General features: G+C 42.0%; 1 protein-coding gene and 1 pseudogene across 15 annotated transcripts in view; one reads left to right on the top strand and one right to left on the bottom strand.

Moving 5' to 3' along the window:
• CLASP1 (cytoplasmic linker associated protein 1) overlaps nucleotides 1-25,878 on the bottom strand; it is a 230,265-nt gene extending 204,387 nt beyond the window's left edge. For 6 of the 15 annotated variants that reach the window (XM_048485919.1, XM_048485918.1, XM_048485916.1 and 3 more), the window contains exon 1: nucleotides 25,652-25,877. The gene's annotated coding sequence lies outside the window, so the exon portion shown is untranslated. Of the gene's footprint in view, nucleotides 1-25,651 lie in introns of all 15 variants that reach the window. The other 9 variants (XM_048485923.1, XM_048485921.1, XM_048485925.1 and 6 more) reach the window with 3 other exon arrangements.
• Nucleotides 11,540-11,652, top strand: LOC125427596 (annotated as a pseudogene).
• Nucleotides 25,879-26,988: the final 1,110 nt, after the last annotated feature.

Raw genomic sequence — 26,988 nt, 5'->3', positions numbered from 1 at the left:
AGGGCTCTCAGTTCAGCTGGAGTAAGCGTGGGGGAAGAAGGCAGCCCAAGGGAGGCTTCTTCTCTATCACTCTGTGGCTGAAACATCTGAAACATCTGGCAGGGGTGTACTATTCCCCTGAAACCGGGGGTGAGGCCAGGGATCCCAACACCTGGGTAAGGGACAGAGGAAAGGCACCTGAACCCCAGCCAGGGGTCTTGCAGGGGGAACAGGACAACATGTATGTGGAGGGTGGGGGTGAGAATATCAGTTCTAGGACATGATGCCCTTCTTCAGCAGAGTGTGGCCCAGGAAACCACTCTGCCTCTTTCTTTTGGAAGGTTATTATTGATAAGGGGCTACAATATTGATATAACTGCAATCACATGTATATCTATGTAACAGCAATTTAAATGGCTTTAAAAGTACATCTTACAACTTACAAGTGTGATGAGATCTATGCCTTTAAAATGAAGTTGATGGGTGGAGTTAAAAGAATCCATTGAGACCTCAGCAACAAGTTGCAGAGCAGGCAATGAATGCCTTCTTGCATGTAAACAGAATTGTGAGGAGGCCAGACTATAGCCCCACTGCACAGCTAATAGCCCCGAAGTGTTCCATGACTAATGGGTCTTTTAAAAAAGTTTTTCATACGTAGACCTGGCTGATAGCCTTAAGTTTTCTTAAAGATATTTTGTTTAATCATATTAGTTAACAAACATGAATGTTTAAGCAAATTCAAAAATATACAAGCTATAATTTTATTGTTTTTGTTAAATAAAACTATTTCAATCGTTATTAAGGTAATTATTTTTTTTCTCCTTTCAATAAAGTACAGCAGAAAAGTACAATAAAGTACAGCAGAACTGTTTTGATTTTCATCATATTTTTTAAAGACTGCCTTGAGGAATTGTCTGAAGATAGTTCACCTTGCAATAATTTCATAACTATTCATCTATGCATTTCCAATAGTAAAACCAAATCAGTAATTTTTTTTTATATAACTGCAAAACTAATCTACACCATGCTGATTAAACAGTCTCCCTTGCATCTCTGAATATCTAGCTACCTGCACATCTCAGATGCTCACCTGGACAAGTCAGAACATAATATCAAAAGTGCTACTGCAAGCAAACCTTTTTGATTTTCAAAAACCCCTCACATATTCTCTAAGTTGGTATGAGAAGCATCCCTGTTTCTATATTTATTGCATCCACAGCAACAGTTCAAAGCCTCCCCATGCTAATCTTTATTTTCAGTTAAATGGAGTCTGCATGAGTCCATTTGATTTGTTGGTTAAATACAACAGATTATAACTTCCAAAAGGGAACTGGAGACAATGTGGGTAAAACACAGCATGGCTCCAATCTATGAAATGTGGTTTCACGTAAACATGAATATTATTGTTTTGTAAACACGGTAGTGACCTGGCTACACTCTAACAATGCACAGCCTGCAGCCAAGGAACCCCTGAGACAAAATGCTCATTTGGGCAGATGAGGCTGACACGGGAAAGTGCTTTTCCCATGCTCAAGTCAGTCTTGGTCATGATTGGCCACAATTCTATGTTTCCAAATTATATAACATGACTGCAAAAGTACTAACTGAAGGATTTCCCCCAAAATAACCTTGGGGATAACAGACAGCTCGGTCTAGAACATCCCAGATTCAATAAGACTTCTTTGAACACTCCAAGTAAGGCTGTGTGTGCCATTTCAGAGAAAAGACAGGTTCAACAAGGCTTTTACTTTGTTTAGAAGGACCTTAATACAACCCTTTCATTGAGCTCATTATATCCGTGATCTTTCTTTCTCAACTATTTTCTTTTGTCTATTTTGTTTGCACAATAGCTTGTCAATCCTGACATCCTTACTGGTATTAAGTATGATTTTTTTCAAAAGTACAACAGGAGACCACAGCAGCCCAGAAAAATCACAGACTGGAACAGGCTGGGGGGAAAGAGGGGCTGTTCTAGTCAGCCTCTTTAAACTGTATTACAAGACGCCAAAATATAAGCATAATAATGGCATTTTGGAGAGAAATTTGTTTCTTTGTTGCTTGTATCTGATAGTCCCCGCTTCATTTTTTACAGTCCACAGATGAATTTCTTGCAACACTGGATTTTTAATGGCAGCAGGTTTCTCTCACAGGGAGAAAGTAGACTAACTGAAATATTAGCGCTGAGCCACAAAGTGCTTTCTCTTTTTCTTTAAACCAAAAATTTTAACAATATATATATTTAAAAAAACAGAGGCTGCATATGAACAAAAGCTCTGTAAAGAATTCATGCTGACATTGGTGTTCTCTCTGTCATTCTCACAGTATCTGAAACAGTCTTAATGATTACCCAAATATTAACTGACAGGAACTTCCTCCTTTATTGCAATTTAACAAATTATGTTGTTTAGCTATACTCAGTGCATCCCAAATCTTTCACAAGCAGCCTTCAAGTAGCCTTTCCCATTCTTCCAAAATGGTGTCATAACCCTGAGGTACAGGTTATCAGATTTCAAGCCATTTGGATACAGCACCCAAACCTACACATAAAAGAATGGAAAAGGTTAATTTTGAGACATCAGGAATTGTGTCATACATAATTCGTTGGCCTATTGTTTTCAATGTATTTATTACCTCAGTTCTCCATTTCTACTATTCTTCTATCTGATGTGTCTGTTCTTTTTTTGGTAATTTAAAAAAATTATAACTACAAAACTACCAGACAGAAGCTGTGGCCTTGATGGCCATGTATCTTCCAAAGAGCGAAATCTGCCTTCTGGGCTGCCCCTTGACCATCTTCAGACAATAAGCCAGCAGACTGTAGTGACATGACTGGGGCATTAACTAAAGGCAACTGGAGAAAACTCATTGGCATAGAGCTTTTTATTGAACACAGGGAAGTGTTGGTTTACCACAGGTTTTACCCACTTGTCCTCCAATTGTTTTTCAAAGAGTTCTAGCATGTCAAGAATGCTCTCAGAGTTAACCATTCTGGGGAAGAACTCCTTGTTGCCCTTTGGCCTATGCCCCCGGACCAAGGAGAAAGAAGGCTGATCCTCTTCCCCAGTTGTTTCCTTTAAATCAAGGGCAGTCAAGGATTTGCTGAGGAGGTACTGGTATTCCTCCATCCTGAAAAATCTGGTGGGTCACTCAGGATTTTCTATATCCTACTCCTCATCTGACAAGAATTCTTCTCTGTTCTCAAAATCACTATCAGATCATTCCCTGCCCCATTTGGAATTAGGCGCAGACTTCTGAGCTGCTTTGGTGGGTCATCTAGGGGCTGTACTCCTGCCAAAGGTTTCCTAGCTGTGGAGGAAAGGAGATAGGAGGAGGCCATTGAAGCCACATTTGGAAGTGAGCCCTGTTGTTCATATAGCCTACATCTCCTCCCTCATGGATTTAGAATTAAGACCCGTTCAGATGGCATAGAGACGCTCTCTGGGCAAGTACTGCTACTCATGTGTAACTAACCCACATTAGGGCTAAGGGTAGGAACTTGGGCCTCCCCTCCATTTCTTGCGCCAGCTGATGTGACAGGGAGGTTTTGCTTTCAGCGCAAAAATCTGCGATTGCAAAATGGCCTTGGGCAATTCTTCTGGGTTCTTTTGCAAATGTCACTTTTTTGCGTGCTTTCCATTATTGGAAATAGCCACATGCTCAGTAATGGCTAATCGGGGAAACTGCCTGCCGAGATGGGAGGCTGTGCAAGCTGGCTGTAAATTACACCTGTCTCCGACAGAAATCCGTTGCTTTCTTCTAAGAATGACTTGAATGGCAAAGGCATGTTTACCAGGCCAAGCCAGTGAGGATCTTCACTTCAAATGAGCTGCCTAGATGTGGCAAAGAAGGTTTCAGAGGGGAGGATAGCAAAGTAAGAATTGGAAGGAGTTGAGTACATAGGAAGCAAGAAAAATAAGTAAGAAAGCAGATGCTTCAAGAGAATGCAGGAAAAGGTAAAGTAGACCAGTGAATGACTAGACTAAGTTGCTTTTCACTGTTGAGGCAGGAAAAGAACTGAGGATGATTCCCACTGGAGATAAGAAGCAGAAAAAAGTAGTTCCTGCCCCCCATCAAGATGTCCTCTGCCTCAGAGGGGAAAAAAGTAGAACACTGCAAGCATGGTGCCCACCTTCCCAACCTGAGCTATCCTCTCCATAAAGATACCATGCTCAATGTTGGCAAAAGCTGCGAGGTTTTACATAGGCAGTGTAATTTCTAAACTTCAAAGTTACCACCATGTTCTGAAGAAATCCTCTGCAATCATAGAGACTAGAAACTTGGTCTGTAGCCCAATTTGTTTCCTATTTTTCCATCAACTATTGACAAACTACTTAGAAGCCTAATAAAAGGCTACAGTATTTTCTATATTATAGTATGTATTTTGTATATCATTTCTCTAATTAGGGAGTCAAGCATGTTTCATTTCTATATGTGAAGGGTCATGATTTATGCAAAACATAAAGAGAATAGCAGTAAAGCCCATTTTAAATTAGGGGGTGAGGGAGGGTGGCTGGGCCACAGCTTTTCCTGCCCGCCCGCCTTATCCCACCCACCCCCAACTCACCTTTCGCTTCTTCCATCAGGTAAGTCTTTGCCTTGTTCTTTGGGGCAGGTGAGGGTGCTGCCTAGACTGGCAGAGATGATGGCTTCCCACCACTTATGGGGTGGAGGGAAAGCAGGGAGGCAAGGTTTTTGATTGGGGTGGGTGGAGGGGAGCTTCTGTTGGGCCCTGCTGGGCATTGGGGGAGGATGGAATGGGAAGGCTTGGGGTAGAAGGAATGTAGAGGCTAGGAGGGGCAGAAGGGTGGAATGGGGAGGCTAGGGCTGGGTTGGGAGGGGGGTGGGTGAAGGAGCATAAGAGACTTGGGCCATGCCGGTGAGGGAGTCCACAGCAAGACAGTGCACCCCCATCATCCCAGGTGGCTGTTGGGGACCTGGGAGAGGGCAAGTAAGGGAGTGGGGAAGGTTGGGTCATGTTGGTGACGCAGTGCATCCACCAATGGGCATGCAGGAGTAAGACCAGTGCATCGATTATCCCTTACTCAATTATGTATGAGGATGTAGTGCTAAGGTTAGAGAAACATATCTACATGCGACCCCTTGCTCAGCTGGTACGGAGCTTTGGGCTGATCTGTCATCAGTACGCTGATGATACTCAGCTCATTCTGTTGATGGAGGGGGGAGCGGTCATCGCCCCTGCAGCTCTCCAGCACTGTTTGGAGGCGGTTGCTGGTTGGTTGCAACAGAGCAGGTTAAAACTTAATCCATAGAAGACGGAGATCCTCTGGCTTGGTCGTGGGGGGGAGGGTGAGAATTTCCAGCCGCTGGTGTGGGAGGGGGCCTCATTGGCGCCGGCCCCCTCAGTCCGCAGCCTGGGGGTCCACCTGGATTCGTCTCTTTCGATGGAGACCCAGGTGGCCCATATAACCCGGGTTGCGTTTTTTCATCTTCGGCAGGCCCGGCGGCTGGTTCCCTTCCTCTCCCACACAGACCTGGCCACTGTGATCCATGCAACGGTCACCTCCAGGCTGGACTATTGTAACTCGCTCTACGCTGGCCTGCCCTTGCGGTTGATCCGGAGGTTACAACTGGTCCAAAATGCAGCAGCCCGGCTGCTCACGGGGCCGTGGTCATATTCAACCAATACTGCGCCGCCTGCATTGGCTCCCGGTTGAATTCCGGATCATCTTCAAGGTATCGGTACTTACCTTTAAGGCCTTACGCGGCCTGGGACCCTCATACCTTCGGGACCGCATTACCCCATATGTCCCTACTAGGCCTCTGCGCTCAGCGGAGGCCAATTTGCTGGTAGTCCCTGGCCCCTCAATGATGTGGCTGGCCTCCACTCGGGCCAGGGACTTTATGACTCTGGCCCCTGCCTGGTGGAACACTCTTCCTCCAGCTGTCCGGGCCCTGCTGGATCTTGGTGATTTCCGCAGTGCCTGCAAGACTGAGTTGTTCCACCGGGCCTTTGGAGTGTCCAGCCGCTGATATAAGTGCCCCCGCCTCCTCCTTCATTTTGGGCCCATTACCATCTATGGGCCCACTCTTTTTCTCCCCTTCTGGGAGAGTTTAACAGGGATTGTTGCGGGCATTGCTGTTATTAGTCGTTCTTAATTGCTGCATTTTAACTTAAATTATTTACAGTCTATTATGTAACTGTTATTTTATGTTGTTCACCGCCCAGAGCCCTTCGGGGGTTGGGCGGTCTATAAGACTGAGAAATAAATAAATAAATAAATAAACTGCCATATTCAATATGATTTTTTAAAAAATCATACCTAAAATATTTATGCCACAATGTACAACAAACAGTGCCTGTTAGGATTACCCTTATTCTCGCTACTTAACTCTGCCTTTGGCAGCATTCTGAAATGTACAGTCCATTTGTTTTCTCCCATACGGTTAATTTATTTTATTTGAACTGCTTTTCACACAGTTGAGAAACAAAGCCAACACTTTTCAATAGGGAATTAAAACAGGAAATCCACATGACAATGCATGCCAAGTAACTTGAAAGTAAGTTTCCTCAATGAATGTTGGCTTATGCTGTACAAAGGCTATGCTTAAATTGAGACAAAAAGTACTGGTTATATTCACCAGCAACAATATCAGGAACCAGAGAGGAAACTGTCCATTCCCTGAATTCTATCAGATTCATACACAGGAATCTTAGGTACAACTATCATCACTCTTTCTGCATGCCAAGGTTGAAGCTGAGGTAACTGACACAACAATTGCAAAATTGTCTAATAGTTGCATTCAGTCAGTAAAGGCTGCAATGAACTTGGCTTCATTATTACTCCTTAATGCAAAAGTGACCCCATGATTCATTTCGTGATTCAAATCCTACAAGTTCTACATTAAAATAAAACATAATTATCTAACAGTAATTATTTTATTCTTCAGTCTTTAAGAATCTTTAGTCTAAGGACTTTTAACTATGTCATCATTCATACTTTTACTACAACTTCAAGTACATCCACATCAGGGCAACTATGTATTTAGTTGCTCACTCAGTCTGTGCTGCTTGTATTATCACCTTCAAACTCATCGATGCCCAGTTCACATGGTTATGATGCCCCAAACAAAGGCACTCCTTTGGCATTAGAAGTTTCCATCGGGCATCTCCTGGCAAACTGTCTACCCCAATAGCCTTACTTCAGTTTGGCAAATGGAAGGTACTGGAAGAAGAGGAAAGAGAAAGAGATCTCCTTCCTGCATTAAGATATACAAAGAATAAGCTCTAGCTCTGATGAAGACCCTTTATCCTAATGGTTTCTTATGCTGGGAAGAGCCCTGTGGCACACTGTGGTAAGCTGCTGTATTGCAGTCCAAAACTCTGCTAACAATTTGAGTTCAATGGCAATGGAAATGGGTTTCAGGTAGCCAGTTTAAGGTTGACTCAGCCTTCTATCCTTCCAAGATCAATGAAATGAGCACCCAGTTTGCTGGGGTAAAATGTAGAGGACTGGGGAAAGCAATGGCAAACCACCTTGCAAACCTAATTCATCTAGTAAACATTGTGCTGTGATGTCACTCCATGGCTCAGTAATGCTTGCAAAGTGAACTAATTGCCTTTTTTTCTTTATGCTGGGAAACAATGAGGAATGGGTACTCACGTGGGATTGACTCAGTAACATCCCAAAATTATACAGAAATCAGAATTGTGTGCAAAAGTCTTAAATACAAGGGAGTTTAAACAGCTAGAGCTATTACTTATAGAACACTTTTGTAAACTTTTGTGGTTTCTGTGAATTATTTTATTACCTGGAGAGTAGCACAGTTAAAAGCCATGTCCTTCTGAAGCATATGTGCGTGCGCACCCCTCAGGCAGCGTCTAATCAGGATAATCTGGTTTTAAGGCAACGGTAAGCAGTTGAGGAAGTAAATAAATACTATACGCATGATATATTTAACAAATCCTCTAGGGTAATTTTCGTCACTGCTAAAAGGAGAAAGACCAGAAGTTCAAAGACGGCAGCTTCCATCAAGTAATTTAACAGGTAGAACTGAAGAAGGAATAATTGCTTTATTACTGCACAAGGTTCCCAGCATGTTATATTTTCTGGGTTATGTTAACAAGCAGAGAACAGCAAAAGAGGAATGTTCACAGCCCCAGTCTCCACAGATGGGGCCATGTTAAGAACTGGATATATTGAAGAGATCATTGCTCTGACACATGAAGCCGTTTTATACTGAAACAAAGCAGTAGTCCATAGGTGTCAAACTCAGGCTCTCCAGATGTTCATGGACTACAATTCCCAGCAGCCCCTGCTAGCATGGCCAATTGGCCTTGCTGGCATGGGCTGATGGGAATCGTCGTCCATGAACACCTGGAGGGCCTGAGTTTGACACCTATGCACTAGTCCATAAAGGTCAGTGTGATCTATTCAGTGACATGCTAGGGTCTCAGGTAGTGGTTTTACACACCACTTACTGACCTTTTTTAACTGGAGACACCAGCAATTGAACTTGGGACTTTCTGCATGTCAAGCATTTGCCAGGCTTCATGACTGAGTCATGGCCCTTCTTGTTATAGTAATAATTACTTTGAATTATTTTATTAGTCACAACTTAGGGATGGAACATCCAGTGGAAAGGCTTTTTTTGACCAGTTATAGCTCTTCTCATGCACTTCTCAAAAATGTCCTTTGGAGAAGGAGTAACCTTTTCAGAAAAGAAAGAATACCGGAGTACCGCTAATCATGTCATACCTATTAAATTAATCTAGCAAAAAATAAAAATGAGCGAGGGTGGGGTTTTATACATTTATTTGATTTTTATCCTGCTCATCCTCACCGCAGTGGGCTCAGAGAAGTTCACAGCAGTATAAAACCAAGGCCCTTTCCGCACGGGGCCAAAAACAGCGGCCCAGGGACGGAAAAACACCGGTCCCTGGGGTGCTGTTCTCACAGGCGCAGCTGCTGCAATGCAGCAGTGCCATCCTGTGCAGCCCCGAGCAGCGCGAAGGCGCCGCTTTCCACCTCCCTTCCCGAGGGAGGTTTTTGGAAAGCACCGCCATCGCATCGGCGCAGTGCGAACAGCACCACTCCGAAGACGCCGCTTTCCCTTCCCCCCCACTCACCTCGTCCTCCAGCACCAGTCTGGAGGGCTGCTGAGACCCGCCCACGCTGCCCTCTAACCCCTGGAGGTTGGAGAGCAGCATGGGCGGGTCCTTGCAGCCCTCCAGACTGACACTGGAGGACAAGGTGAGTGGGCGGGATGCAGAAGAGGCGGCTCTTCTGTGCCAGCCTCTGCGGGGGCCACTAGCACGCTCCTGTGTGAACAGCCCCCTCCTCTCCACCAGCATAATTTCTGCCGGTGGAGAGGCGCCCTTTCCGCTGTGCGGAAAGGGCCCATGTCTTGTGAATCCAAAAATGAAAGGCATAGCTTGTCCCTACCCAAAGACATTCTCTTTCTGTAAGGCCCCTGTCCTCTTCTCAGTTAAGACACCCTCAATTCTGACTCCAGGTCTCTTCTTAGTTCTTTCGAAGGCACCCCACTTTGGAAAACCTAAAGGTGCTATGGGCATTTTTTTGGCATAAGTTTCAGAAATTGCATATTTCCAAGCTTCAAAACATGTATCACAGGATCATATACCCTGCTTCAAGTGATGTTTACATCGGAATGGGCAATTTCCAATTGTTGGGGAAAGTATCACCTTCACCGCAGCTATCATTCAAGTAGATCCACCCAGCAGGTGCTATGAAGTGGATATTTACCTTTACTTCTATCCTCTAGTTCTTTGTCAGTATGCTAAAGATTCCCATCATCTTGGGATGTCAGGTGTCATTTCCACTCTTCCTTCTGAATTTTGGGAATAGTTACCTTCAAAGTGCCCAATTAAATTCAAACTTTATTTCTTGGGCCATTCCTAGGTGTGGGAAATTTGTGCTGCATGAACTCTTCACAGTTCTCCGCTCCTTACCCACTTCAGTTTAGGTACTATTAACCACTTTTCCTCCCCTATCCTTTCCCTCATTCTTTCCCCCCATTCTCTGATGTGTGTGCACATACAACTACTTAGGGAACCACTTTCAGATGCTTAGTATATCTTTTTCAACTAATAAAGTTACCATCACAATAACTTTCTCTTCATAAATTTTGGGATACCCATACTGAGATCCATCCCAATATACATAGACTACAAGTTCTTGCATTATTCCTTTCTGAAACCCTTTTTAGCTAATTTCCCCTGTTTTAGGTTCAATCTTGGAGTAACGGTTTCGGAATCATTATGAGCTTTCAAGAAAAATATACAGTCACATCTATGAACAAGCAAGAGAACGAACTCAGCGGGGAATATCTACTGTACAACTGTTAGTGTTTTTCATTACTATACAAACCATGTGGTTATTACAGCATCACTGAGTATGGTAAATTATATCAAATCTGGGGGGGGGGGGGAGAGAACTACACCAGAGCAATTCCATGAGCAGAAATACTTTCTCCCATGACTTTCTTGCCTTTCCCCTCCTGCTGTAACCCAAAACACACATACACCCCAAAATACCTGTATTTCAGAAGTCATTTTTTTAGTACTGCAGGAGGCAAGGAAGTCACCATTTAGAAGAAATCCTTTGGACCACAGAATTGCTTTGGTGCCTCCAAGTCAATATATATTTACTGCTAATAACTCATTGCAGAGGAAAATCCAACTGACTCTAGGAAAGGGGTAAGCAAGCATTTTCCCCAGCAGTCGGCTCTACTGCTGTTTTACCTGCCCCCACCCCACCCCTGCTTCCTATTTACCTATTGATGATCATCTGATCCTAGGATACTGGTCCATGAACAGGACTCACTTCCACAAGTGAGTCCTGTGCGCCGGCTGGTGGAAAGTGAGTCATTGCAACATTCCATCGCTTAGTGAATGATGTATAGAGATATGTATTTAAGCTATGTGAAGATTTTCAACAGACCTAATTTTCAAATGGCGTCTTGTGACAAAGGCATTCCCATTTTTAATAAATAGGTTATGCGTCTCATGTTTTCAACAGAAGATGGTCCACTTTAATTATGCAGAAATGCCGCTATTATTCAGGCACTTAAACAACAACTAAAATAGACTTGAATAAGACAGAACCTCACAGGGATCCAAAAATGTATTAGCATCTTGACGGCTGCTTTCACTTCTTTTTTTCTTACCAAGTCAGCAGTTTCAGGGGAAGCTTCTTCCAAATGCTTCATTCTCTGGAAACAGCAAATTCGCCAGGACAGATTTGTGGCTTTCTAAAAACTGGATGATACAGCATTCCAAGCCAACAAAGGTATTTTATTGTTTTTTTCTATAGGTATTTTTGTTTTCTCTGATGTCACAACCATCTTTGGACATGCTAATTCTTGGAGGCTATAATACAGTATTTCAAACTAAGTACTTGTGTGGCACACAGCTTTTAACAATGTAACACGTATATGGCAATTTTTGCAAAAGTTAGTCTTTGTGGGGGTGGAGAAAATCCTTTGCAAGAGTTCCTCACAGTGATGTACTCCCATGTGTAGTATTTATTTACACCAGCTCTGCACTTGTTACTTGTTTGTGATTAACACCAATTTAGTAATTGCTTCTCGGCCTTTTGGCTAAGATCAAGTGTAGAATCTGTAAGGTGTATCTGACATCTAACTACTTCCAGTACGAATGAGCACAAAGAAAAGGGCCAAACAATACCTTTTCATTACCACCTTCTAAAGAGAAGGACAGACAGAAAACTTACATTTCAACCATGGAATCGCACAGATGTGCAGCATAAATTTATATAGCCATTCAGTAACCATAGCCTCTATTAGCATAAGCAGAAAACAAGGGCTGCATTTGCAAGTAAGATTTCTGTACTTCTTTACAATAAAATAAAATTGAATGAAAGAGTCAGTGGAAACAAAGTGAACTTAACAAGAGACTTACCATCCTGATGCAAACCTACAACTACTATTTAAAAAAATAAATCCAATAGTTGATTAAGGTGGCAACTTATTACCTAAAGTGCCGGTGGAAGTCTCTGAGTTGCAACTGACACACACTCTCACACTTGCTGTGCAACACAACTAATCTCAGCTGCTGAGGTAAGCAGATACAATGACAAAGTGCAACTTCAACACATAGTTCTTGCCAGAAACTGTTTGGGGTGAGATTTTTTTTACATAAAGAGGTGGATTGAAATTAGACTCTGTTGCCAAACATAACCAGGCACTGCCTTGCTTCTTTTTTCCTTTTTAAAATAGCGTTATTTTATGCAGACAGAAGATACACTGGGAGAAACAGAAAACAACATTCAAATCTATAGTATGTATCAAATAAAGGATGGTGAACTAGCACCACACCAAAGAGAAAGTCATTAACCCTATGATGCTGCACCTAGCAGAAATTCAGTGTTGTCCAAATTTAACTGTGGAGTTTCAGATATAGAAATACAAGTTACGTGACTTTTGGGTGATATGATGCTTAGCATCCATCTACCGCTAGCAACCAGAATCTGGCAACATAGCTATGACATCCAGCCAGTCAGTGACTGAAATGCACTGCCCACAGAGCTTAAATCCCAAGAATGAGTTGGATATCTAATCTCATTTGAATTTAGCTGTGCTGCAATTGGGAAGGGGAGAAAAGCAAAGAATACAAGATACTTCATGCTGAGAACTCAAAAGAGAACTGCTACTTGGGCAAGCCACTCTCAGCCAATCTTACTTCACAAGTTGGCTGTTGCAAGGGCAAAACAGAGAAGATGCTGTAATTCACACTGCGACTTCGCTGTGGAGAAAAGTGGGGTACAAATACCTAAATAAAACAATACCAAGCAAGTAAGCCACGCTGTAATGCTAATGATATCCTAATCTGAGCTTAGTGAAGCAAGAATGCCAAGCAGAATGTGCTGTCTCAGAGCCCTGCTTGAACAAACCATAAGGATAAAGATACCCCTTTGCCCTTCTGACACAGTTATCAACATGCCTTCCCACATGCCTTCCCAGGACTTAAAGGAGCTCAAGCATTGCCCCAGTAAGCCTCTTTTCATTTTCCCCTTTGCCAAAAGCAGATAAGCAAGCCGACCAATTACAATTCAGGGTAATAAACCTAGCAAAGACTCGGCTATGCTACTAGAAAGGCTGTGTGACAAACTCCGAGGTCCCAAAACCTATGACAAAGTATCTAACTTCATGTAAAATCATGAGAACTAGCAAATTTCTACATAATCTCCTGAGATTTCTACTGGGCAATGACTGAATCGTAAACAGTTAGTTTAAGAGGTTTAAAGGATGACTTTGCAGGCTGTTCACATATTAATCTGATAGGCAGACAATACCCCAAACACCATAAAGCTGCTAAGCAACCAAGCAGACCCTTAGATACCAGTGTGATAGATGAAACACGAGAACCTGACTGGAACACTGAACAGAAGGGAAAAAACCCAGGCTTTATTCTTCACGAGGATGAATGAAGAGGGGATGAGAAGACCCTCAAAAATATTTTTAAAATATATTTGAACAAGTGATTTACTGCACCCAAATTCAACAGATTTCAACATATGAGTGGCTGTTTCTGATGATTTACCTTATGCTGGTCTGTGACTGTAATAAAGATTGCCTGATTGCTTCTGATCAGTTTCTCCTTATCACGATCTTAATTTTGTTTCCAATATATTCAAGCATATTACTGGGTGGAGAGTGAAATGTGTTTATTTGGTCTTTATAGTTTAACACATGCTGCATAAAATGCTTATGCATTAAATCTTTCTTTTAAACACAAGCACGATTTGAATAGGCTACAGAGCAGGCATGAATATTACACCCCAATCCAAAATCAATTTTCTTGGAAGTTACATTAATTTAGACTGAACTTACTTGCCTGCAACAGATAATTTTTTTTTAATTTACTGCTTTATCCAAAATATAATGGCAGCCTGAACAAGTGCAAAAAGGAACAAAATGGATTTAGACATTTAGCCTAAGTCTCTATCCGACTGGGCAGTGTGGGGTAGGGTCTTTCTGTAGTGGCACCCTGCTGCTGAAATCTCTCCTTGCTGTTATCCATCTGGCAAGTTTTAGGTATAATATGAAGTCATTTTAAATATACTTAAGCATTTACCATTTTAGATCTACATTTCAGTTTTGTATCGGATCATTTTTATCAGTTGGAAATATTTAGGAATAAAAGCTACCAGACCACCACAGACACCACAGCTCAGAAATCTCCCAACAGCAACTGATTCTGGCCATCTTGCTTCCCACTTAAATCAATATGATTTAATGGTTATAAAAGGGGAGATACGTAGACAGAAAAGTCCTTTATTTCTGAAGAAGATCCGATACACACATATTCTCTCTTTCCCCATAACTCAGTACCTATCTAATCCAAGATAAGTCTAAAGTTCCCACACACATATCTTTTTTGTGCATGCTCAAATTTGGAAATTTTATTCTATGGTCAATATGGGCTGACCCTGCCAACAGTACCCTTTGTGAGGGGCTTGAATGCATGAACAGGAAAAGGCCTTCAGCGGTAAAGTATATATATTTTTTGCCAGCAGAAGATCCCAGAAACACCAGTTAAAAGGGTCAGAAAATGTAGGGGCCTTCTGTTTCATCCCCATGAAAGTTGCTAACAGTCAGAACAGCCAATCCTAACCTTAATTGAACAACAATCTGACTCAGTATAGAACACCTTCAAGTCAGCAGACCCTACAAATCCCATTATTTCATATAACCAACACAATTATTCTGGAGGGCAGCATGTGGGCAAGCAGAGGGGGCAACTTGAAGTGGAGGGAGAGAGATTCTATATGGGGAGGAGGTGATGGATCGATCAGTGCTGCTTGCAGCAGGAACTAGATAATTTTTCTCCCTCCGCAGCATCTTAGCTTTCAGACGTGTGCTTCCTTGGAAATGCAGCACAGCAACAAATGACATGGAGAGAAGCCGGGGGGGGGGGGGGATCAGCCAATATCCTATCAGCATATGATACCAAATTTATATGTAAAATGCCTGATGAATTAGTTTTGCCCTGCACGAAGCTGCTTGGCAGCCTAATAAGTGAACTAGCTTTGTCACGAAGTCACACAACTGATTTTTCATAATGACTGCATTTCAAATTTAACAATACATTCTGAGAACGATCAAGGATGCATAGTCAAGACTGCAGATTAATTATTCAAGTTAGTCGCTGCTTAGCACACTGTAACCACTTCGTCAAGTGGTAACAAAAAGAGCTAAAATTTTGGACCCCCTTATGCATGCTTATGGCCACTGACAGAAAGGAGGTGTGTGCCTCATCTATATTAGTAGCTGTAAGAACCAAAGACAGTAGCTAAACTGTATTAACTGCAGCAAAGAGTAAAATGGTGTGATAGCATGCATCACAGCAAAACACCTTGGACTTCTCAAACTGTACTGGTAACACAGTGAGAACTTGCACTGTACTCATGGGAATAGAAACGTGTCCACTATCAAGTCAGATATTGAGAAAGCTGCAATTCAGTTTACAAGAAAATATTCCAAGCAATTACTCTGTGTGGAATGTCATGCAGTCAACATTCAATCTTTTGCTTGTCCCTCACACATATGCCTCTGTCACCTCACATATAGGAACTGCTGGAGACCATCAGAAATGCTGAATTTTTTAATTTATTAAACGTTTATGCCACCCTTCTCCTTGTGGGCTCATGAATCATGAAAGCAAGATCAGAGACAGAACTAAGGGCAAAACAGGAACCCAAGATCCTTATTTTGCCTTTCAAATTCCACTTGCCCTATGCCTCTGCCGATACATTTGAGTGATGTAAATATACTTTGGCTAACTGACAAGGTCCGATGTTGGTAAAGCTGCCCGTACTAAAACTATCTGCCACCTCCTTCACAACCAATTTAAGTCCTATGACAAGAGCAATTCTCACACAGAGAGGTCTAGTTCCTTGAAGCTCAGTGGTCTTTAGCCTTTCCAGCACCAGCACCCAGTGAACTGTGACAGGAAGAGGAGACCAAGTTATGACCTTACCAGGCTCAAGGCCACAACTGTGACCAGAAGACAGAGGATACTGGGTACAGGAAATGCTGCCAAACATTAGGAAATGTGTCATTTGATCCATTTTAGTCTGGATTCAGACCAGATTATGGGACAAAGACAGCTCTTGTGGCTTTGGTTGATTACCTCTACCATACTTCTTTGTTACTCCTACTAGACTTATATGCAGCCTTAGACACAGTAGACCAAGACATCTTTTGGAGGCATTTGGAGACAGAAATCAGTACCAGGGGTGTGCTTTGGACTGGTTGAAATCATTCCTCACAGGCTGGACTTGAAGAGTTGCCATCAGAAACCAGTGGTCATCAGTGTGAGACCAGATCTGTGCGGTTCCATAGGGCAGAGTCCTATCCCCCCCCCCCCCCCCCGGCCTTCTATTCAATCTTTATGTAAAACCAGAAAGCCCTGAAAATAAATCATGTGTATTTTGGGGATCTGGCTATCATCAATATACTGACAATACCCAACTTAATATCTTTTTACCCAAATCTCCTTGAAATGTGATAGAAATCTTGAGCCTCTGCTTGTACTCTATAGTTAAATGGCGAAGAATGAATAAATTGAAATTAAATCCTGACAAGACAAATGAAATGCTGGTTGGGTAGGCAAAGATCTTAATGGACATTGTGCTTCTCACCTTCATTGGAACCAACTGACCTCACTTATTTGGTCAAGAGCATAGGGGTTATACTTGATCCAACATTACTTCTAGAGAAGCAAGTTAATGTTGCTGCACAAAACTTGCTTTCTAGGAGCTTTAGCCTTGAGGAGAGCTCCTATCCTTGACTCAGCCAATCTGGTCACTTGGATCCATGCCACGATAACATTGAGACTATATTACTAAAATATATTCTACATAAGTCTCAAAGTCAAATTCAGAGGCTCCTGTTGACCCAGAATGTCATAGCTTAGTTATCATCAAGAGCTAGGTCAGGGGTCTGCAATCTGCGGCTCTTCAGATGTTCATGGACTATAATTTCCATCAGCCCCTGCCAGCATGGCCAATTGGCCATCTGGCAGGGGCTGATGGGATTTGTAGTTCATGAACATCTGAAGAGCCTCAGGTTGCAGACCCCTGAGCTAGAAAAAGCATGTATAGTAGCCCCATTCTGTAATTACATCATTGGTTGTCCATTTGTTACCAGACTCAATTCAAGATACTGGCTATCTCATGTAAAGCCCTTTGTGGCCCTGATTGATGGTGCTGCCTATTCCCCCTATGTCCTGTTACAACAGTTTTACTCTTGTGATCAGGGCTTCATACATTCACCACCCTGAAAATAGGTAACTACCTGAACAAGTGCATTCTCTGTTGTGATGCCCAGTGTATGAAACTGCCAGTCTTATGAGGTCAGGAAGGTTCCAACTTTCCTGCCATTGATCAAACTGTGCAAAAGTAAATTATTCAGGAAGGCTTTTTTAAACAAAGGATTTATGATAATACAAAGATTCAAGACAAATGCTTTAATAAAGGCAAAAAAATGTGAACTGTACTACTACGTATAGTACATACTACCTGTTGCTTTATTGTCCTGTAATGTAATTTCTGCATTCTTTAATATGCCATGCTAATACTAATGTTTTGTTTTAGCCTTGTTCAAGATTTCTTCCTCATCCTAATTCTATGGGGATACCATGAGTCAGCTGCAGCATGGTACTTTCCACCCCCAATCCTATTACACTGCTTAATGGATATCCCATCCTCCAATTTCATTGACTTATAGCATGTATTCCAAGTTGAGTCTCAGGGAAAAAGGTGGAATGTACATAATATTTTAAAAATAAGCCAAGAGTCAGACCCAAGAAGGATGTTCTCCACTGCTGCATGACCTTGCCTCACCACCAAGCTGCTTCTTTGATTGCCCATGCAGACAGAAACAAAAGGTGAGGTACCCTTGCTCTCTAAACATGCATGCTAGCACCCTGGTTCTCCCAAACAGCAGCAAAAAATGGCAGCTTTAGCAGGTCCATGATCCACCAGGTGGGACGCTGCATGCAATCCACCTGAGTATCAACCGGTGGTTGAAGACCACTGCTCTACCTAGAAGAGTAGGTTGTTCGACTATTCACTAGGGATTACTGAAAGTAATCCAAGATGACTAGAAGCAAATGATACTTTTCTACAGCCAAACAGAAAATAAAATATTAATTGTGGATTGGAATGGCTGAAGCAGCAATTCTCTTGGGATACTTAAAGAGGAGGGAAGACTCCTCAAGTCCTAATCACAGGGTGTCAACCATACAAACGCCTACAAAACTGTAGTACCTTGAAGGCCAACAGATTTACAATGGCATAAACTTTCACAGACTACAGCACACCTGAAAAAGTAGCTTGTAATCCACAATCATTTATATACCACAATAAATCTGAAGATATAACAAAGCATGCAACCCATCACACACTTACCTAGAAGTAAACCTCACTGGCTACAAAGAGACTTAGGATCATAGGATCACACTGCACAGACACCTTGTAGGTTCTCATAAACCTAAATTAATTTTCTTCTGTGACCACAGTTCCCAGCCTCTCCATATCTATGGCACAAGTACAGAATGATACAGTGGGAAAGTACAGTTTAACAACACTAATTACACTGATAATACACTAATAATAACATACATTCTGAAAAGCTGGAATACATTCCCACCAGCCTCACTGATGACTCCACAAGCAAACTTCCCCATAATTGCAAATAATCTGCAGTGCAATCCTAAATCTTTTCTCCTAAGGCTCAGGAGGACAAATAAGCTTTATGATGATATATCCCAAAGAAATTGGCAGCAAGTCCTACTAGAACCACACCGGTGCAATGCCAGAGATGACATAACATTAGGCAGTAACACAGGCATGCCCTAAGCTCTATATGCCCTAGCCATATCCCTGATGCCAGAGCATCATTGAACGGTCATTAGTGACCCACGGGATGATGTCACATCACAACATTTACTAGGTAGACTTTGTTTACAGGGTGTTTTGCCATTGCCTTCCCCAGTTGTCTACACTTCACTCCCAGCAAACTGGGTACTCATTTTTCTGACTTCAGAAGGATGAAAGCCGAGTCAACCTTGAGTCAGATACGTGAAACTGACTTCTGTTGGGATTGAACTCAGGTTGTGAGGAGAGCTTTCACTGTATTGCAACTTACCACTAGAACCACAGGGCTTCTTAGAGCAACATTCACTGAAAAGCTTAACGTGTCTTTCAAACATTTCAAGAATGCTCACAGAAGTTTTAAAAACTCAAATGCAACGATGGCTGTATGTAAGATGGGTCTACATCACTTGGGTCTCATGTTACACACAGACTATACATGATGGGAGGTGGTTTAGTGATGGAAAGTCCACAGGAAAAGGCACTTGGCTCATCTAGGTCCACTGAGCATGGACACCCAAGAGAGAGAACAAGCCTTATTGCATCTATTTAATAGTGCTCTGCTCAGAACCCTTACCCATACTATACATCATGACAGATACCGAAAGGGAGGCTCTGCTCCCCCAAGAGGGGAACAAAGACAATGCACCTCACACATGGAAGAAAAGGGGGCCAGTCCCAGCTCCAGCTTGGGACTCCTGCAAACCATATTCCTCTGCCTTGTTGTACCCCTCAATAGTTTGCCTCAACTATCCTAACCCCTGCAATAGTTGCTAAGTGTACAGTGGTGCTGGGGCAGGGGGGGAAGCTCATACTGGAAATATTTTAGCACTCCAGAACCATTGCTGTCAGGACAATGCTGTGCTGGTGTTGCCCACTCCCCTGCAGATGGAGGATAAAGGAAGCATCGTTGCAGTCTGGGTCAGCCTACTCTGATCTGCATTACTGTTGACCAAACACTCATGGTATCTACTGAAGGATCATAAATTCATGGAGAAGACCGAGCATGCAGACACACTTCTGCTGCAACTTCCTCTGTGTGACTGGATAAATTGTTGGCTGCTCAGGCAGGTTCCAACTACCACGTGGGGTCCCTTTCTAAGTGAAGGAGGGAACAGTAGACCTTGCATGAGTACCATATGTAGAACTATGACAGCCACTTGCACCCTGACATTGAGGGAATATGTGTCCACATCAATGTGGGTCTGCAGGGTGTCTCTATCTACCTGCCATAGAGTCAGAAGAGGCATGCTATTTCCTGACTGGTAGTTTGTGGCAGAATTATTGTCCGTTCTAGGGCAATGTGTACAAATTCACTGAAAGGTATTAATGTATTAACACACACTTGCTGGTTCTACACAGTTGTCAATGATGCACCAGCATTTTAGAAGTGGGCAGAAAAGGAAGGATTTTGTCATACTAGCTTTTCAAAATGAAAAGTGAAATTCTAAACACATTTCCTTGGAAGCAAACTCGCTTTAAGCCATTTAGACTTGCTTAAGATCCAGATATGTCAATAATGAGAACTAATCAACCTTAATATGTCCCAAAATATGGTCACACACTAGGCAAGTTAATCCATGCTGTATTTTAAGACTCACGAGTCAACACCAAAAACCAAACCATCTTTATAGCAAAAGTATGGGTGCCCACTGAGAAGAAAGGTGGAATATAAAGAAGGTAAATAGGCAACTCACTCCAAAGGCCGCTCACATTTTTGACTCAAGAGTTAATTTTTAAAAAATATATAGTGAGAACAATGTTATCAGAGAATGGGTTAAATTTGCTGATAAATTTTTTGTTAATGCTGTGAACTTCTTTTTCTCTTTGATCACAGCAGTATATGTTTCCCTCTCCATACTATCAGAGCTCTGCATATGCCTGCTCTGTGTTTACCCTCCCTTTATTACTCCCCGACAGATCTTCCCTGTACCTCATAGTATGCATATCCTATGTAATGTTCCTTCCTGCACTTTCATCTTTCAGTTTTCTCTTTCTCATAACGCTTTCTCTTAATTCTCCTTGCCCCCTATTCATTAATATCCTCTATTACTCGACCATTTTTCCTCTCTGTGTCTCCACAGAACTTCCTGAACACTTTTCCCACTGCCCCCTCAGGATGCTAAGTGTTCTAGGGGGAGGGAAAAACCTCAACTTTTTCTGCTTGGAAACCTTTAAGAGCAGCTCAATCTGTAAAAACCAGCTAATGAAGCTTTTCATATAATAGAGAAAAACATCCCTAGCTGATATCTGCCTATCCAAGTACTCCTTCAGAAACTACTTGTAAAAGTCAGCTGATGTGGGCAACTAGATTCCCTTCCTGCCACAGATTCCCAGGTACCTCCAACTCCCAGTTACTTCCCCTTCCATCCTCAAAATGAGATTTAAAGGATAGGACTAAACTCAAATAACAATTAATCCAAGGACTAATTATATTACTCAGTCTCACCAGTTTCTTTTTGTCCTTATCCTATCTACCATATATACTTGCATGTAAGTCGAATTTTTCAGCACATTTTTGTGCTGAAAAAGCCCCCCTCGACTTATAAACGCGTCAGGTGTATTTAAAAAAATATTTTAGGGTTTTTACTTTGTCGGCCGCCAGGGGTGCAGTTTTTAGGCACCAAAATTTCAGGGATTTTTTCAAGAGACTCTCCTGATGATACCACCCAAGTTTGGAAAAGTTTGGTTCAGGGGGTCCAAAGTTATGGACTGCCAAAGGGGGTGCTCTATTCCCCATTGTTTCCAATGGGAACTAATAGTAGATGGGGTCCAATTTGAGGGTCCATAACTTTGGACCCCTTGAACCAAACTTCACCAAACCTGGGTGGTATCATCAGGATAATCTCTTGCTGATACAAGCCAGGTTTGGTGATGTTTGGTTTAGTGGGTCCAAAGTTATGGACCCCCAAAAGGGGTGCCCCATCCCCCATTTTTTCCAATGGGAGCCATAACTTTGGACCCCCTGAACCAAACTTCACCAAACCTGGGTGGTATCATCAGGAGGGTCTCCTAAAGATACTCTGAAATGTTGGTACTGCTAACATAAACATTCCTCCCCTGACCAAAAATCCAGTTTTGAAGGATTTTAACTCTTGTGTTTTATGTATTGTCGAAGGCTTTCACGGCCGGAATCACTTGTGTTTTAGCTTGGTTGCTGGTTGAGCTAAGAATTTTGTACTTTTAAAGTTATTGTTGAGACCATATTGTTTTTGTTGACCGTCTTTTCCACTTACAGAGCTAGTTTACTGTTTTTCTTTGAAATAAATATTCAAAAACATTTAACCTACTGATGCCTCAATTGGTATCTATATTTATTTTTGAAATTTACCAGTAGCTGATGCATTTCCCACCCTCGACTTACACACAAGTCAATAACTTTTCCCAGTTTTCCCAGTTTTCTGTGGTAAAATTCGGTGCCTCAACTTATATGCGGGTCAACGTATACACGAGTATATACGATATGTCTCTCCAAAACACAGTCAAGCTTTAACAGTTAAACAATATTAACAAGACCCCACCACAATACAGCAAAGTTTTCTGAATTGTCCATTTACTTTTTTCCACAGCTACCTCTCTCTCTCTCACACACACACACACTTTATCTCTCTTTATGAGCAGCAGTGGCATAGGAGGTTAAGAGCTCGTGTATCTAATCTGGAGGAACCGGGTTTGATTCCCCGCTCTGCCACCTGAGCTGTGGAGGCTTATCTGGGGAATTCAGATTAGCCTGTACACTCCCACACACGCCAGCTGGGTGACCTTAGGCTAGTCACAGCTTTCCGGAGCTCTCTCAGCCCCACCTACCTCACAGGGTGTTTGTTGTGAGGGGGGAAGGGCAAGGAGATTGTAAGCCCCTTTGAGTCTCCTACAGGAGAGAAAGGGGGGATATAAATCCAAAACTCTACTCTCTTCTTCCTCCTTGCTGAGCTCAGCAATAGACAGCACTAGCACAGAAAACTTTCAGGCACCCAGTAAGCTGACAGAGAATCTCGGATGCAGATGAGATGAAGTATTAGCTGAGTGCCTGTGCCAGGAAAACTAACACTAATTTAACTTGCACATCTGTATTTAGAAGGAGCAACACAACACAGAAGCTAAGTCTTTTGACTGCGTACCACAAACAATAGTTTTTTTTTTATTCTCCTGGGGGCTGCAAACAAGTCAAAGAGGTGATATGGGCCTAAAGTTGTTTATGCCCCTACTGGAAGATAGTTCAGCACATCCTGACACAACAACAAGTGTGCTATACAGTCCGCATGTCCAGAAGTAAGAAAGATTAGCTGTGGAGAGGAGACTAGCCTAGTAGCCAGAAAATTAAGTCACTATTTTTTGGGGGGAGGGGGATCCACTGCAGAGAGAAAAACAGAGCATTAAAAAAATAGCACCTTGAAAAACAATATTACACTAAAATGGCAGGATATTATAGGAATTAATATTTCTTGCTTTTGTCACCTGAGTGGCACTTCAGGGAAGTACTCAGCCTCTTAAAAGATTTTTTAATTGAAAATTTTTACAAGAGGAGTTACAACATTCAACCCTAGTTATGTCTGAGAGCCTATTTATTCATAATATCAAAAAGCATTTTTATCTATAACACGTTGATTTTATTTATTTTATATCCCACCTTTCTCCCCAATGGAGACCAAATCAGCTTTTATCATTCTCCTCTGCTCCATTTATCTTCACTACACCCCTGTGAGATAGTTCAAGATGTGAGTGATTGGCCCAAGGTCATCCAGCAAGCTTTCATAGCAGAGCAAAAATCCCATCAACATGTAGATTCCCAGGTTTATTTCTTTACAAATAAATATAACAGGTGCAAAATCATGTTTACTTATTCCCTTCATTCTCTCTATATATTTCACTGCCACCAGGAATTTAATTGCAGATGCCTTTATATTTTTCCCTGAAAATGTGTTCAAGCTTTAAAGCGGATTCGAAGGATGTCCTGAGGAAATTACCAGTGTGAGATTCCAGGTTTCTTTCAACAAGTTAAAACTTTATTTATATATGTTCTGTAGCTTAAAGGTTTCAAAAAATAATTTACAATAAATAAAACAAACAGATAATTTCTGCTGACGTGACTTTCACTTCACATCAATCTACTCTCTCACTTCTTTACATCACTGAGACACTATTAGGATTTGACTCTTTTTCTCTCTTTCAATGTTTCTACACACTCTGACTCAGTTCAGCTCAAACGGACTCCCTGTCAGTCTCCAACACAGACTCTGCTAAGTTTTACACACAATCTGACACTCTCTCAATTTAACAGACTCTCCACAATCACTCTTCAGTGTCAACCAATCATCACATTCTCTCTTCCCCCTTTCATCCCCCCTTCCTTCTACAATTTACCTCTCAATTTGAAGAAATACGCACCTAGCTATTTATGTTACAAACACTTTAGTCACATTTTCTACCACATTCAGATTAGCCTGCCAACTGTGCAAGAATAATGCACAATTGTAACATGTCTAACAGAATCCCAGCATAAAGCCACATATATCCCAACTATCATATACTTACTGCTAGATCAAAGATTCCTTAAACACAACTGAATAAAGATATAAATGCTGCATAGATTATGTGGTACAGGGGAAGGAGAAGTTTACGGGTGGAGTTCAGCTATTAATGAATATAATAGAGAATCGTGGATGCTTGAGTACTGGGTAAAGACAGCTTCCCTGCAACAAAAGGGCTGCCTTTGTGAAAGATAACTGGATCTTTCACAACAAATACATAACAAATAGTATCTAAAACAATCATTTGGAAAAGCAGGTCAGTAGTATAATTTCCTATCAGTTTCCAAGTCCAATAGGAAAGGACTCCCAACAACCTTTCCACAAATCAAGAGTGTTAACAAGACATCCTGCTGCACTTCAATCCCATCAACAACCATGTAATTAAAAATGCCTTAGTTTTGAACATGAGATTCATAGGACTGACCCTAAATCCAACGGATTATATTATTTGCTTTTTAAATGAAGATACTTATCCTGATTACTGCATGACCTTATTTACTCACATGTCGTCTAGATGTATACACAGATAACTCATAAAGGCAATGACAAACATTAGTTAATTTTGAAAAGCCGCAGGTAAGGCCGAATTAATCAATGTATCTACTTTTGTATCAATGTATCTTCTTTTGTATGGCAGCACACACAGCCATGCTAAGCTCACAGGGAGAGGCAGAGATTAAACAAAAACTGCATCTACCTGGGATGTCTTTCCGTACTGTCTTAAGTTTAGATTTTGAACGCATGCACAAATTGACAGAAGCCTTGCAAGTAACCCAGCCCACTCTCCCCGGCTGCATTCGCTTTTATGCATTTGCTTTGTTCGACTATAAATCATCGCAATGAGCAAGCTGATGGGGGCTAGAACAGGAGAATCCCCTCAGGCAGATCACTTTCTTCAAGAGTTTCTGCATCATGTTCGTTCATTGTGCTTCGAGATCTACTCCTACCATGCATGTGGAAGAGAACCAGCGAGCAACCTTTTTATAAATACAGGGGGCGGGGGAGCCAGGAGCCAGAAGGAAACGGCTTGCACCACCCACCTCAGCAAATCCTTTCACCCAAATATGATCCCCTTATCCTCAACACCGTTAGCCATTCACCCAGCCCTGAAGCTCACAGATCCCTCCAAAGAATGCTCCCTTCCCCAGCCCATCCAAGCATCCTCTTTGCAGCTTTCCCCTCCCCCTCCAGGCCCCCACCCCTCCCCCTATTTATGCAGAGAGCCCATGCAACATGACAGAGCAAGGAGGGGTGTGTGAATACCTGGTAGCGGGCTTAACACTTGAGGTAGGCGCAAAGGAATTTGGACTCCTGCACGTCCTAAAAGAGGCATTCAGACGAGCGGGAGCGGCGGATGTGCTTAATTCTTGCTACCGCCGCTGCTGCCGTTGTTATTTCTACTGGTGCAATGCATGGCTGATGCTCTTCTCCGCCCCAGTGTTGCTAATAAAGCCGCAGCTCGGGCTTGATAAGAATGGAACCTCCAATGCGCACGCGCCTCTAGTTCCCACTGTACTAGGGGAGAGAACCGGTAAGGCGCAAGCGCAGTAAACTACAGATGGGGTACGGATAATGAGCATGCGCTTCATAGCTCAGCCTTTTCCAGAAGCTCTTAGGCATTTGCAGGCTTTCCAGTGAACTTGAGTGCGCCGGTTTGTAAGAAAGCGCCAACAGTTGTTCATTTAAAAAAATAAAAACTGGGCAAATATAAGAGTTAAATCACATGTTTAGCCGTATCTGAAATCCTTGGACGCGTCAGTTAGAATGAGTGTTAGCTTGCACGTGAATTCGGCAACTTTAAAAAGTTCAAGGAGCCATGTTTCTTCCAAGCCAAAGAGTTCCTGGTGTAGAGCGGTCAACTGTTACACCTCTCTAGGAACATCGGCTACCAAGTGTTCCTGGCTCCTGTTTTCTAGACTTTTGTCAGTCTGTTACAGCGCTCAATTTTTCTACTAGTGTGACTTTTATGAGTCAAGCAGCTATTGATAAGTGAAGTATATGGCCAATTTAGGAAATGATTTAGGAAGTAATCTATTGTGAAATAATTAAGATAGGAAATAATTGATTTAGGAAATTATTCACTTATGAATAAAAATCATTTTGGAAGTATAGGAAATAATTTACCACGTACTTCAGCAAGCAGTCCATTCTAAGGTAACGAATTAAAGGGCAGGAAGTAATTAAGAATAGGAAATAACTATTTAAGAAGCAATTGATCCAACAAAATAATCCATTCTGGGGTAATTAAAGATAGGAAATAATTTAGAGCAAAATTAGTTATGGATCACACATTATTTGAGGGAGAACTGTGTTGTACACCTGTTTCTATGCACAGATATCATCATTAGCATGACTATCCCTAAGAAAACGAAGATATAAAAGTGTTCTTTCCATTCTTAGACTCCATAGCTATACAACAAGCCATTGATGAGCGCAGTCAAAATTAGTCTATATTTCAGTAGCTTGTCAGGAAAAAGAGGTGATACCTATGATAATCAGTGAAGGATGCTTCCAGTCAAATATTGCACTTGTAAGGTGCTGCTACAAATACAGAGCTGGATTATTTCCTCAAGAACATGCCAGATCACACAAGCAATCAC

The sequence above is a fragment of the Sphaerodactylus townsendi genome, linkage group LG02 (assembly GCF_021028975.2).
Source record: "Sphaerodactylus townsendi isolate TG3544 linkage group LG02, MPM_Stown_v2.3, whole genome shotgun sequence".
NCBI lineage: Eukaryota > Metazoa > Chordata > Lepidosauria > Squamata > Sphaerodactylidae > Sphaerodactylus > Sphaerodactylus townsendi.
This window is presented reverse-complemented; position numbering and strand designations above follow the sequence as displayed.